General features: G+C 39.1%; 1 pseudogene; it reads left to right on the forward strand.

The window, feature by feature from the left end:
- Window positions 1–620: 620 nt before the first annotated feature.
- On the forward strand, window positions 621–1,040 carry LOC138146488 (large ribosomal subunit protein uL24-like; annotated as a pseudogene).
- The last annotated feature ends 14,148 nt before the right edge of the window (window positions 1,041–15,188 follow it).

The following is a 15,188-nucleotide window of genomic DNA, read 5'->3' on the forward strand; positions in this document are numbered from 1 at the left end:
TAGTAGTAGTAGTAGTAGTAGTAGTAGTAGTAGTAGTAGTAGTAGTAGTAGTAGTAGTAGTAATTGATTTTGTTCTTGAGTTATTTTTCTGGAATATCTGACTTTTCAGGACCCCATCTGAGATTTTCTTGGCAAAGATACTAGGGTGGTTTGCCATTTCCTTTTCTAGCTCATTTAACAAATGAGGAAACTTATGGAACAGGGTCGAGTGACTTGCCCAGGGTCACACAGTTAATAAATGTCTGAGACCTGATTTGAACTCAGTAAGATGACTCTTTCTGACTCCAGGGCCAGTGTTCTATCCACTGTGCTACCTAGCTGCCAAGGGTAGTAATGGTAGCCATAGAGGTGGTGCTGGTGGTAGTGGTAGTGGTAGAAGTAATGATGGTGGTATTGGTGGTAAGGATAGTAGTAGTAATGGTAGTTATAATAGTAGAGATGGTGGTGGTGGTGATAGTGATAGTGGTGGTAGTGGTAGGAGTAGTAGCAGTGGTGGTACCAGTAGTGCCACATACCTTTTGATTTCTAATTTTTTTAAGTAGCAGAAATTCATCTTTCGGGCTAGGATTCTGGTACCAGGCAGTGCACGTGTGTCTTTTCGGGTGATCCCGCTTTCCAAAATGAAGTTTAATCCATTCCTGACCTCGGACTGAAGCAAGAACCAAAAGAGACACATCAATGCTCCCTTGCACATCCGGCACAAGATCACGTCGTGTGCGCTTGATACCCATCCGGAAGGACGACGAGGTCCAAGTGGTTCATGGACACTACGAATGTCAGCAAATTGGCAACGTAGTTCAGGTTTATAGAAAGAACTACATTATCTACACTGAGCGTGTACAACGTGAAAAAGGTAATGGCGCACTGTCCTTGTGGGAATTCACCCTAGTAAGGTAGTTATCACCAGACTAAAACTGGACAAAGATTGCGAAAAGATTCTTGAGCGTAAAGCCAAATCCCGACAAGTTGGAAAGGAGAAGGGCAAATATAAAGAAGAAACCATTGAAAAGATGCAAGAATAAAATGGTCTGTTGCACAGTTGTAATTAAACATGAAAATTAAGGAAAATAAAAAAGAAATTCATCTTTTTTTCTCTCATACTCCTTACTTTGTTGGGGCAAAAAAAAAAAAAAGAGAGAATACCAAAAATTCTTTGCAACAAATGTGCATAGTAAATCAAAACAAACACTTTCATGTACATATCCAAAGAAAAAAATAATCTGTCTTATTTTGCCCCCTAAATCCATCACCTCTCTGATGGTTTTTCAGTTCTCTGGAATCATTGATGATCATTGCATTGAGCTGAGTTCTTACAGCATTCAAAGTCATTTGTCTTTACAATGTTTTTATTACATAATCTCCCAGTTCTGCTCATTTCAATCTTTATCGGTTTATGAAAGTCTTCAAAATTATTCATTTTTGTAATATTGATGTTATCATAGAAGCTGTACTTCTAAGTACTGTTTATTTCACTCCGCCTTGTTTCATACGAGTCTTTGCAATGTATCTTTGAAATCATCTTTTTCTTGATTTCTTATAGCACAATAAATTTGACAAGAGATTACTTTTCTCTCTCTTCCTTATATCATCCAAATGCTTTCTACCACTATCTCCTTCTTCACCCCTGTCTCACATGGAGATATGACCATTGTCCTTACCAAAGCAAACCCCTCCATGTGCATCTGTGATCCCAATGCATCCTGTCTTCTCCAGGAAATGGTCCCTTCGATCTTCCCTGTCCTCTTGCTTATCTTCAGCCCCTCCTTGTCTACCATTTCCTCACTATGTATAAATGTTCCCATATCACACTATCCTTTAAAAAGTTCTTACTGCATCTACCCATCCTCATCTCATTTCTCTTCTCCCTTTTGTACTAAACTCCTTGAAAAGTTGGCTATACTCATTGTCTTTACTTTTTTTACTCTCACTCTTTTTTTTAAACTTTCTAGAGTCTGGTTTCCTACTTCATCATTCAATTGAATCTGCTCTCTCCTTACCAGTGATCTCTTAACTACCAAATCTAATGGCCTCCCCTGCCCAACTTCATCCTTCTTTACCTCTCCACAGCCTTCAACACTCTATTGCCATCTTTTCCTTGAGATCCTCTTCTTTCTAGATTTCTGCAACACTATTCCCTTCTGGTTCTTCTCCTAGTCATTAGACTTCTCATTTTCCTATGCTGGATTTTCATCTAGGTTCCATCTGTTAACAGTGGCTCTGTCTTGGGCCCTCTTTTCTTCTTCCTCCATATTATTTCACTTTGTGATCTCATCAACTCCCAAAGATTCAATTATTATATCTATGCAAATGATTTTCCAAATTTATTTATCCAGCCCTAATCTCTCTCCTGACTTGTAGTCTTGTATCTCCAACTGCCTATTGAACATCTCAAACCAGATGTCTTGTAGATGTCTTAAACTTAACATATCCAAAACTGAACATATTATCTTTCCATCCCAAACCCTTCCAATTTTCCTGTTATTGTTTAGGTTACTACCATCCTCCCAGACACAGGTCACAATTTAGGAGTAATCCCCAACTCCTCACTCTCCCTCACCCTCCCCCCAAGTCCTGTCAATTTTACCTGAGTAACATCTCTCATATAAACCTCCTGCTCTTCTCTGACACTGCAGCTGTCCTGATGCAGGCCATCCTTACCTCATGTCTGGACTGCTGGAAAACCCTTCTGGTTGCTCTCCCTGACTCTAATCTCAAGTCTCTCCCTATTCCAGTACATCCTCTACTCAGCTGTCAAATTAATCTTCTGAGTGTATAGATCTTACCATGTAACCCTCTTGTTCAGTAACTCCAGTTGCTCCCTATAACCCCCAGGATGAAATATAAAATCATGTGTTTGCCATTAAATGCCCTTCACAACCTGGCCCCCTCCTACCTTTCCAGTCTTTTCTCACTTTACTGCTACCCAAATACTTTGCCATCTGGTGATTCTGATCTCTTTCTTGTTCCTGAAATAAGACACTATTCTTGATTCCAGGCATTTTCATTGGCTGTTCTCTGTATCTGGAGTGCTCTCCCTCCTCACCTCCACCTCCTGGCTTCCTTCAAGTCCCAGATAAAAATCTTATCTTCTACAAGAAGACTTTCTCAATACCCCCAACCCCCTGTTGATTACCTAGTGAGAAGGTAGAAGAGCCAGATTTACACCTGGGCCCTCACTCAATACTATTAAGAACTTTTCTTAGAGTAGTGGATCAATAGAATAGATTGGGCACACGAGATTCAGCAGTCAATGACTATAGTAATTGTTTGATAAACCCAAAGATACCAGTTTTTGGTATAAGAACTATTTGACAAAAACTGCTGGGAAAACTGGAATATAGTATGGCAGAAAGTGGGCATAGACCATTACCTAACACCATATACCAAAATCAAGTCTAAATGGGTGCATGATCTAGGTATAAAGGTTGATATTGTAAGCAATCTCGGAAAGCAAGGAATAATTTATCTGTCAGATCTGTGGAGAGGGAAAGACTTTATGACCAAACAAGAATTAGAGAGCGTTATAAAATGCAAAATGGATAATTTTGATTACATCAAATTGAAAAGCTTCTATACAAACAAAGCCAATGTAACCAAGATTAAGAGGGAAATGGGAAATTGGGAAAGAATTTTTATAACCAGTGTCTCTGATAAAGGACTCATTTCTAAAATATACAGAGAATTGAGTCAAATCTAAAAGAATACAAGTCATTCCCCAATTGATAAATGGTCAAAGGACATGAACAGGCAGTTTTCAGAGAAAGAAATTAAAGATATCTATAAGCATATGAAAAAATGCTCTAAACCACTATTGATTAGAGAAATGCAAATCAAAACAACTCTGAGGTAACACATCTCACCAGTCAGATTGGCCAAGATGACAAAACAGGAAAATGACAAATGCTAGAGAGGATGTGGGCAAATTGGAACACTAATGCATTGCTGGTGGAGTTGTGAACTGATCCAATCTTTCTGGAGAGCAATCTGGAATTATGCCCAAAGGCCTATAAATAATATCATACCCTTTGACCCAGCAATACCCCTTCTAGGGTTGTATCCCAAAGAGATCATAGAAGTGGGGAGGAAGACCCATATGTACAAAAATATTTATAACAGCTCTTTTTGTGGTGGCAAAGAATTGGAAATTAAGGGGGTGCCCATCAAGTGGGGGATGGCTAAACAAGCTGTGGTATATGCATGTAATGGAATACTACTGTGCTATAAGAAATGAGGAGCAGATGGACTTCATATTTACCTGGAGAGGCTTATATGAACTGATGCTGAGTGAGAAGAGCAGAACCAGGAGAAATTTGTACACAATTACAGATACAACGTATGTGTGACGACCAACTTTGATAGACTCTTCTCAGCAATGCAGTGTTATAAGTCAATCTCAAAAGACTCATGATGGAAGAGAGATGTCTACATCCAGAGAAAGAACTAGAAAGAACTGAGTTTGAATCCAGATTGAAGCAAACTACTGGATCCTTTTCTTTTTCTTGTTTGGTTTTGTTTCCTCTTTCCCATTTTTCATTCCATCTGATACAATTCGTCTTTATACCCTGACTAATGTCTAAATGTGAATGTATTTGCAGATCCTATACTTGATTGTATGCCGTCATGGCGGGGGGGGGGGGGGGGAAGGGGGGGGAGGGAGAGAAAATTTGAAACTCAAGGAATTGGTGGAATGGAATCTTGTAAACTAAAAGTAAACAAACAAATTAATGAAGACCAAAAAATAATAAAAAAAACTTTTCTTAAGTGTAATTCCAGACAACAGGTGTTTTGTACCAGAAAAAAAAAAAGATTTTCCAAGGCCACTTTTACTTTAAATTTCATGATATCGGGTTCTATAAGAAAAGTTTTAGGAGACAAAACTTTATTCAGAAGGATTGTTTTAGCCTCCACATCCTGGCAATCCAGGTTCAACCCAGGATGAAGTTCTCAGAAAAACTGTTTTCCTGTCAAGTGCTTGGTCTTTCCCAGAGGGTGAATGAATTATCACCCTCAAATGAACTTTTCTTTGATCATCAGGGTGGATATCAAGGAATATCATCTATGTTTCTTGGTGATGTGCTTACAACTGATGCAAGGCTAAAGGCATTGATTACTTCTCCTGTGACCTCAAAGAACAAGACAATAGATATGGTTAGCTGACTGTCATGATTTATATGTGTATGTTTGTGTATGTGTGTGTATATGAGATGCGTGTGTGTGTGTGCATACACACACAAATGGAGAGGGGGGAGAGAGAGAGAGATTAAGAGAAAGAGAGAAAGGGAAAGAGGGAGAGAGAAAGTTGTTTGCTTGTTCTTTATTAATTGATGATATTTAAAATTCTGCACTGCAATTGACTAATTAAAAAGAAGAGAGGCAGTGTGGCAAAGAAGATAGAGAGTGCTAGACCTGGAACCATGAAGAACTGGGTTCAAATGCCCCATCTACTATTTTCTAGCTGTTATGACCATGGGTAAATAATTTAACCTCTTTGAGCCTGTTTCCTCACCTCTCATTTAAGAGTAGTATTACCTGTAGTGTAGCAAATGTCTCACCAGATTGTTGGGCTTTTCAAGTGTAAATGATATAATGTAAAATACTAGGCAGACATTAAAGGACTATATAAATTTCTGTTATTATTATTATTTCTTTCTGGTATGGTGGAAAGGGCTGATCTGTAATGCTCTCACTAGCACTAACTAGCTGTGTGATGTTAGACCTCAGTTTGCTGGTCTGTTCAATGGGGAGGATTAACACCTGCTTAAATTCTGAAGTTGTCAGGAGGGCACACAGATAAAGGCACAGATGGGAAAGTGCTTCTTTATTGTCATTGTTACAATTTGAAGATTACAAAGCTGGGCCTAAAGCTAAAGTTTAAATTCTTCCTGGTTCTACTTTCCTTTTTTCAAATTAAATGTAGGAAAGAAAAAGGGGGGCAAGGGGGAAAAAGTCTCAAAGACTTTCGACTTTGCAGATAGCTCGTTGCAGCCAATGGGAAGGAACTGAGCTTATGTCAGACACAATTCTGTACAACTTTTGACCCCTAAATAATGTTTGTCTTCCTTTTATTTTAGCCTTTGTTTTTCATTCGTCCCATCTGTGCCAAGCATTATCATCAGAAGATCCTAAAATATGTATTAGAACCCAGGCTGATTGCCATTCCATAAGAACTATTTTGAATCCCTCTTTTGAGGACCTGTCACCAGTATCAGGTTTTGATTTTTTTCTTTCCCTCACTGCTAGCAAAATAAGTCCTGCTGTGGGCCCTGTATGGTGAGACTGAAGCAGTAACCAGACTCTTCATGGAGACTAGAGACGGAAACCTTCCCTTCCAATTTTTCTCTGCTTTGAGGCAAGTGCTCAGAGGCTCATAGATTTAAAGCTGTAATAAACATCAGGCTGCTTATATCAAGCCTTTCATTTTACAAATTGTACTTGACTTTACTCTTGGTTTTGAAAAGATTTTAGAAGCATATGTTAATAGAAGTGGGAAATAAGGGAGATTCAGGAAAGGAAGAACGGAAAGTCAAAAAGATCTCAACTGACTAGAACACTGGGCCAAATGGAAGAAAAGGTGACTTAATAGGGATACATGTAAAGTCCAATATATAAATTTGAACAAAGATCAAATCAACTTCACAAATACAAAATGGGGGAGCCATAACTAAAGAGGAGCTCATTTGAGAAAAATCTAAGGATTTTGGTGGATAGCAAACTTGATACTTGGAAGCTAAAAAGAAGTGAATGCAATCATAGCCTGCATTAAGAGAGCTAGCTGGAACCACCAAAATTAGGGAGATGATTGTTTGTTCTCTGCCCTGGTTAGCATCCGTTACATTTGGAATCTCACGTTCAGTTCTGGGCTCCACTTTTTAGAGAGGACACTGATAAACCGAAGACATTTAAGAGATGAGCAAACAGGATAGTAAAAGGCCATAAGGGGATTTGTTAAAGAAACTGGATGGAACTGGGATGACCTGTAACCTGGAGAAGTAAACACTGGGGCAGAGAGGGGAAAGGAGAGGGGACAGGAGAGCTATCTTTAAATATCAGAAAGCATATTAGGTGACAGTAGGAGTGGATTTGTTCTGCTAGGCTGCAGAAAGCAGAACTTGGACCATTGGAAACAAAGAAACAGATTTTGTCTTGATGTCAGGAGAAAAACAAGCAAACAAACGAAAACACTTCCTAACAATTATAACTGTTTAAAAGTACAAAGAAATGCATTGGTGAGTCCTGAGTTCCCTCGTATTAGGGTATTCAAGAAAAGGAGGAATGTCTACTTGGTCAGGATCTTAAAAAGGAGATCCTTTTCCGGCACAGGTTACACTAGATAGAGGGTCGCTTCCAGTGAGGGAATCCTGCGGCTTTTGTGGAGGGGTATTTTGAGAGAATTTTGGCAAAGAGAATTGCTAAGTTTTGCTCAGGGTCTAGAATTTAAGCTTTACTGTCTTCCTGGCAATAAAGGAGATGGAGTAAATGAATTTGCCCTATGAAGGAGGGCAAACAACAAATAGGAATAATGTATTCCACCTGGGGCTTTCCAGTTTACATCTATTATCTCATTTGGTTTTCACAGTAATATGAAGGGTTGACAGACAGTATCATTATCATCATTTTAACAACGTAGAATCTGAAACTCAGAGAGGCTAAGCTGAGAAGTACAGTCAGGTTTCAAATGAAAGACGGATGGATCTGGTCTAATAATCTTTCCACACTACTTCACTGACATATAGCTGTGGACACTTACACAGTATGATTTTAGGAATTCTGGACCTATGTCTCTGCTCCCCCAAGATAACTTGCCCATTTTCAGATTGTGGTTACATTGCTCTTTATTTGGGGAACAAAGCTCTTTATTTCATAGTAATATGAGAGGAAAATGCAAATGTTTGGAGCGGGGGAACACAGCAACTTAAATTCAAATTAAGGGATAGAAAACAGATTTCAGTGGGACTATTAAGAGAAAGCCCAAGCCATTGGTCATTGAAAGGTTGGGAAGGGGTGCCATTGGTGAGGTAAGAATCATAGATTTTGAGAAGGTTCTGAAAACCAACTTTATAACATCAGATTTTTGCCATGTTTCAGCCGCATGCCCAGGAACCAACAGTGAGCCTACTCTCGGAGGTTTAGGAATTTGGGTAAGGCCCACAGTTACTGTATGGGACAACTTCCCTTGAGTACTGACTCTCATAAGGCCTTTCTACATGTGACAAATGGCATTGCTCTTCAGAAAATGCTAAAGAGCTTTTGAAATACTGTGTGTGATAAAAAACAAGTCATGTCTTGCCTGCCAGCGACTGATGAAATGGAGCGCATCATGACATGGCAGTCATTTTGTATTTCGTTTTCTTTACAAAATCTCTTTTTAAGCCTGAGGACAACTGGCAGGTGATATTTCTAGCCAAGGGCTGAGCATTTGCTCCATGCTTCCAGCTTCTCTGTGCATCTGTCATTACTCCAGAACTTGGAAGATAGGGAGAACCCTTTCCTAACCTTTCTAACCTTCTCTAGTGTAATACTATTGGAGAGACCAGGCAGTTCTCCAGTGGCCAAGGGGCCACTCTGGAACTTTGACCAGAATTGATTAGAACTGTGAATTGTGATACCTATTCTGGGAAACCCAGAAACCAACTATAAGCTTCAATGAATTTGGAGGCAGGAAGATCAAAATTCAAATCCTGCCTCAGATACTTGCTAGCTATATGCATCTGGGCACTTCACTTATCCTCTGTGGACCTCAGTTTCCTTATCTGTAAATTTCCTTCCAGAGCTAAATTTATGGCCCTATGAGAGAGAAAATTATATTTCTAATTGACTTTGAGACAAGTCTAGTCTTTAGGCTCCTAGCATGCTCTTGCTGGCATCCCCAAATGGAAATCAAGTCCACAATCTGAAGGCATAAAAACATTTTTTAATGTATTAAGAAACTGCTGTGTACAAGCCTCTGACAAAATACAGATAATACCTGTCTTCAGGGAGCTTACATTTTACTGGGGGACACGACATATACACAAACAATTATGAGCAAAGGATAAAGAATAGGAAACACGAGAAGAAACACAAAGGAGAACAAACAAGGGAGAGATTACATATAGTGTTCCACAAAATTTTAAAAAGAAGGCACTAGCAAATGTGGGGGACAGAGCAGGGAAAGCTTCACAGATGGAGTGACACACGAGTTAAGTGCTGAAGGAACATTAGGTATCTGAAAGGTAGGGATGATGAGGAAGCATGTGCTAGATGTGGGAGAAATCTTGTGCAAATATACAGAGGTAGGAGATGGTATATTAAGTTTGGAGTTAGTCAAAAAGCATTTACAAAGTGCCTCACATGTACCAGGCATTGTATTTAGTGCTGGGAACAAAAATACAAGCAAAAAGATAGCTCCTGCCCTCAAGGAGCTTACATTCCATTGAGGGAGAATAATACATAACAGGGGAGCAGAAAAATGGGGAAGGGGGCTGCCGGGACTAGGGGAAAAGAGGTACATTGGTGACAGCATAGTGGAAGTCCTGAGAAGGAAAGATGGCTTGTCTGGAACCTTACCCCAAAACAGAGGCTCCAGAAAAGAACTTGCCAATGGGAGAAAGAGCCTGCAGGTATCGACACAGGAGGCAACTGAGGTATGGTGTCTAAGTCTAAAAAATTAGTCATGACTAGAGAAAAGTTACTAGTCTAGTTAGGCTGGAATGAATGGTGATTTAAGGAGAATAATGTGAGAAAAGATCCAGATTGGACCCAGAATATAAAGGATCTTAAATGATGGGTTAAGTGTATATATTTTATCCTAGGAAGCTACTGAGGGTTTGTGAGCATGGGACTGACACGATCAAATGTAATTTAGGAAGATTATTTTGGTAGTTGTGTGGGGTATAGATTAGAGCAGAGATAGACCAAGTAGGATTCACTTAGGGATTAGGTTTGGAGGTCTTCTTTCCTGGGTACCCAACAGTCCTAGAATTTGCCTCAGATATTTGCTGCACAATTTCTGTCCTTTGGCAGTCTTTGGCACTCCTTTGGAGTGTCTTTGGCAGTGTGGCTCTTCTGTTTTAGTGCCCAATAGCTCGGTAGGAGGGGGCCTCTAGCAACACCAGAGCTCCTGCACAATAGCCTACTTTAAGTCCTCTTTTTCACTGGTTCTAGAAGAGTGGGGAGGGGGCATATCTGACCCTGGCCCCTCTCTTGAAATGGGATTTAGAAGACTCCTCTCTTCATAATTGTTTGGAGGCTATGAGTACTCTGTCTCACTCCAACAAAGCAATTGTCTATCTTAATAACTGAGCATTCAGGGACTGTTTGGAAGCCTCTTTGATTTAGAGCCTTCCTGTCATAGTTGCATCATTAAATTTCCAAGGAAAGCACAAATACTTCAGTACTCATAACTATTGAGAGTCTAGATACTAGACATTTTGTCAAAGTCTTGTCTAGGTGTATAGTCTCAGTCACCACACCAGACCAGGGACCCAATTTACTGTCCTCCATCACAGTCTTTTGTTTTATTTTTTTTTGTAAATAGTATTTTATTTTTTCCAATTACATGTAAAGATAGTTTTGAACATTCATTTTTATGTGATTTTGAGTTCCAATTTTTTTTCCTCTCTCCTTTCCCTCCCTCCTCCTCAAGATGTCAAGCAATCTGATATAAATGCATCACAGTCTTTTAACAATGAATCATCCATCCCCCAATTGATGGGCATTCCTGAAATTTCCAGTTCTTTACCACCACAAAGAGAGATACTATAAATATTTCAGAGCATATAGTCTCTTTTCCTTTTTCCCTAGTCATCTTTGGAAATAGACCTATTAGTGTTATTGATGGGTCAAAGGGTATAGGCAGTTTTGTGTTGAAATACTACCATGCTATAAGAAATGATGAGCTCACTGATTTTAGTAAAATATGGATAAACTTGCATGAAATAAGGAAAAGCAAAATAGGAGAACCAAGAGAATATTGTATAGAGTAACAGCAATATTGTCTTAAAAACTACTTTAAGTAACTAAGTCATTTTGACTATTAAAAATACCCAAATTAACTATAAAGGACTTATGAAGGAAGATGCTATCTGCATCCAGAGAAAGAACTGAGAAATTGAAGTATGTATAGAATGATTTTATATATATACATGCATATATATAATATATATATTATATTGTATATATAATTTTGTGTCTAGCGGTAGTCATCTCAAGAGGGGGGAAGAAAACCAAATTTACATGATAACTTTATTGTATATTTAAAAGGAATAGTAAGTTGTACATAATAGATTTGCAGTTTCACATGCAATCATCTTTTCTTAATATACTATGTTATGGAATTGCTTATTTTATTCCATAAATTAAAAATAAAATAAATTTAATTTTTAAAAACACACAATGAATCATGCTATAGAATCACCAGGAAGTTGTTGACTTAAATGCCCGAATCAATATCCCTCTTTCTTGTTGTTTTGAGAGAAAACAAACTGATAACTACCCTGTACAGTGACAGGATGTTTGCAGATGAGAGCCCAAGGCAATTCATACTTTCCCTTCTTAAGGCTAGCTGACCCCCACTTACTCCTCCCCTAATCCCTGAATCAGTCACTGAATATCCTATACAAATCCTGTTTACTGTCATCTACTGGCCTCCAGGTTTTTCCTTCTACTTTCATCAACATCATCATCACCAAAGGAAAATCCCTTTCCCCTGCTACCATATGACACTCTTAATTCCCATCAACCTTAGCCCTATCCTTCTGAGTGACTGTGCCAATTTGCTCTTCCCTTTTATTTTACCCAATGGGACCCTACTGATAAACATATGTGTGTTAACTTGACATATCTACCTCTCATACTCTACATCTCCTGATGTACACAAGAAAATAGATCCCCTAAAAATACATCCTATCTCTGGCCACCCTCTCCAGTACAAAATGCTCTGATACATTTTTAGAGTTGTAGGAGACCTCAGAAACGATGTAGTACAATTCCCTCATTTTATAGATGAAGGAACTGTGCCCTAAAGAAGTTAAGTGACTTGTCCAACTTCAGTGGGCAATGTGGGAATTGAACCCTGGTCTTTGGATTTCTGGTCTATTGATCTTTCCACTGTACCATGCCACTCCCTAACTTACTGGGCAGAAGAAAAAAAAGCAATACATTCTTGCTTCTTACTGCCATTTCAGATCCTCTCTCTGGTACCCTCACTCTATAGCTTATCTTCCTTTGAGATCCACTCCATTTATGTGAATCATATCCCTCCTTTCTTCCCTGCAGACACTTCATCTATTGACTTCTAGGTCTTTCTTTCTCATTTAACCATCATCATCACCACCACCACCACCATCACCACCACCATTATCACTCAAAGAAGAAGGGGGCAAAGGAGAGAAAAGAACAGTAATAACAAAATAGATAACATCTATATAGTGCTTTAAGGTTTGCAAAAACCTATATGCATAGTATCTCATTTGATTTGCATAACAACCCTATGAGGTAGATGCTATCATTATTATCTCCATTTTACAGATGAGGAAACAGACCTGAGAGATCAAGTGGCTTTCCTGGGTTGTATAGCCAGCAAGTATCTAAAGGACTCAAATTCTGGTCTTCCCAATTCCTAGTCTGGTGCTCTATCTCCTACAGTGCTAGATGCCTCAAGGAATTCATTACCTGGCTCAGATTCTTCTTCCTTCCCCCTGCCCCCTGAACTCCTGCCATCAGTTAGATGTTATAGTTACAGATGATGGCATAATCATCTTTATGTGTGGCTATCTCTGATGGTGTGACTGAGGTGAAATGAAGGTAGGAGTCATAACAATTTTGGAGGCTGCTGAACTAGAAGATGAAGGCATTTAAAGGGTTATCAATATCTAGATAGAAAGATAGATATATCTACCTAGATATCTATATATAAATAGATATATATCTCTATACAGAAAGACCTATCCATCCATCCATCCATCCACCCACCCACCCACCCACCCACCCATCCATCCATCCATCCATCCATCCATCTATATATCTATCTATCTATCTATCTATCTATCTATCTATCTATCTATCTATCTATCTATCTATATATCTATCTAGTCTAGATAACCCTTTAAATGCCTTGATCTTCTAGTTCAGCAGCCTCAAAGTTACTGTGACCCATACCTTCATTTCACCTCAGTCATACTTCCAGAGGTAGCCATGCCCTTGATTGGACCATCATCCATAACTGTTCCACCTCTGAAATCTAGAGCTCTGAAACATCCATTCATTCTTCTCTAGCTCCGTTCTAAACCTTACCCTTTCCCCAATATGTATTCACTCTGCTTCGCCTTGCTGTCCCAATCCATAACAGTTGCTCTGACCTCCCTTTTCTCCTTCCAAAATCTAGACTTATTATTTCATTTAACTACACACTATCCTCTACCCTTGTATCTCAGTCCACCTTGTCTTATTGCTGCTTGCTCTGTGACAAATGCCAACAATGGGTTACTCCCACTCTTGACCTTCTTTATTTCTACTCACATGCTGCTGAACATCAATGGACAAAATCAGACAACAATGCTGACTGGATCAGCTACAAATTTATGGTTTCTAATCTCTCTTGGAACTTCACTGCTGCCTGATGGTATTTTTATCCTTCCTTGATTGGCTTTTTATTACATTTCCCACAGTAGCACTTCTATACTTTTTCTCCTCTCCTCAGGTATTGTTTTTCTCACCACATGACCTAGCCTCTGACTTTACTGAGAAAATTGAGGCCGTCTGTCATGAGTTTCCTCTTAACCCCTATTCCTAACCTGAAATGTAGTCTACCTTCTTTGTTCTAGTCTCTGAGGAAAAGTTGACCATTCTCCTATCAATGGCAACCACTCTATTGTACCCTTGTTCTTATTTAATCCAGTCTCCTAGAGGAGAGTGTCCCTTCCATTTTCCATTTCTTCATATCTTTCTATCTCAATCTGTAATCTCTTTCTATTTCTGTGATCTCTCTTTATCTGTTGACTCCTTCCTCTCTGTCCAAATCTCCAGCATCCTTAAAAAGCTCTCACTCGGGGCGGCCAGGTAGCACAGTGAGTAAGAGCACCGGCTCCAGTGCTGGGATGACCTGGATCAAATCTGGGCTCAGATACTCAGCACCACACCCAGAAATAACTGGCCGTGTAACCTTGAGCAAGTTACTTAACCCCGATTGCTTAAAAAAAAAAAAGAAGAAGAAAAAAAGCTCTCACTTGATCCTCTGGTTCCCTCAAGCTATAGTGCTATCTTTCTCCTTTTGACAGACAAAGCAGTAGAGGAAAAAAACCTGCTGACAGTCATGGCCTTCTTTTCCTCACCTCCCAGTCTCTACCCAACCTCTTACAATCTGGCATCTAACCGTACCATTTTACCAAAATATCTTTCTCTAAAGCTGCCAAAGATTTCTAAATTTCTAACTGTAATCAGCTTTTCTTATGGCTTCATCTCGATCAGGCTTTAGTTCTTTACACTAAGAAGTTCTGGGAGCAGATTCAGCCTGACCTTCTCACTAATGATACCAGTATTGTTGCTATAAATGATTCCCCTTTGAGGAGAAAGGGGAGGGGGTCTATAGGCCTCAGACTATGTCCAATAATGGAATTAAATAAAATGACTCTTTGGTGATTCAGATGATTTTAAAGAAATTGTTATATAAAGTATTCTAAGTACAATTATATATATACATACCTACGTGTTATCCTCCATAAGAAGGAGTGGTTGACTACCCTGTCTCTTAAATAATCTTTCTTTTCTTGGCTTCTCTTGCCACTGCTTCATTTCTTTCCCTTTTTATCTGTCTGATGTCTTCTTTTCAGTTCCCTTTGCTGTATCCATCTCCTCATGCTTTGGGTATTAACCAAAGCTTTCCTCTGGGTCCTTAACCTCTTTTTCCATATACCCTTTATCTTGAAAATCATATCAATTTCTTCTGAGTCAATGATACCTATATAATTGATTATCATATCTATTGTATGGAGGGAGCCATAATCTCTCTCCTGAATTCCAGTATTATTTCTCCAACTACATACTAAACATCTCTACCATCTCTGCCATTCCATCAACATCTCAAACTCAACTTGTCCAAAACAGAGCTCATTTTGTTCTCCTTCAAACACTGCCTTTTTCCTTACCTCACCATATGCAATCAGTTGGTCAGTCTTGTTGATTCTACCTCCACAACATCACTCATATCAATC

The sequence above is a fragment of the Petaurus breviceps genome, unplaced genomic scaffold (genome assembly GCF_028583685.1).
Source record: "Petaurus breviceps papuanus isolate PSGF00001 unplaced genomic scaffold, PetGlider_PUasm1.0 90762, whole genome shotgun sequence".
NCBI lineage: Eukaryota > Metazoa > Chordata > Mammalia > Diprotodontia > Petauridae > Petaurus > Petaurus breviceps.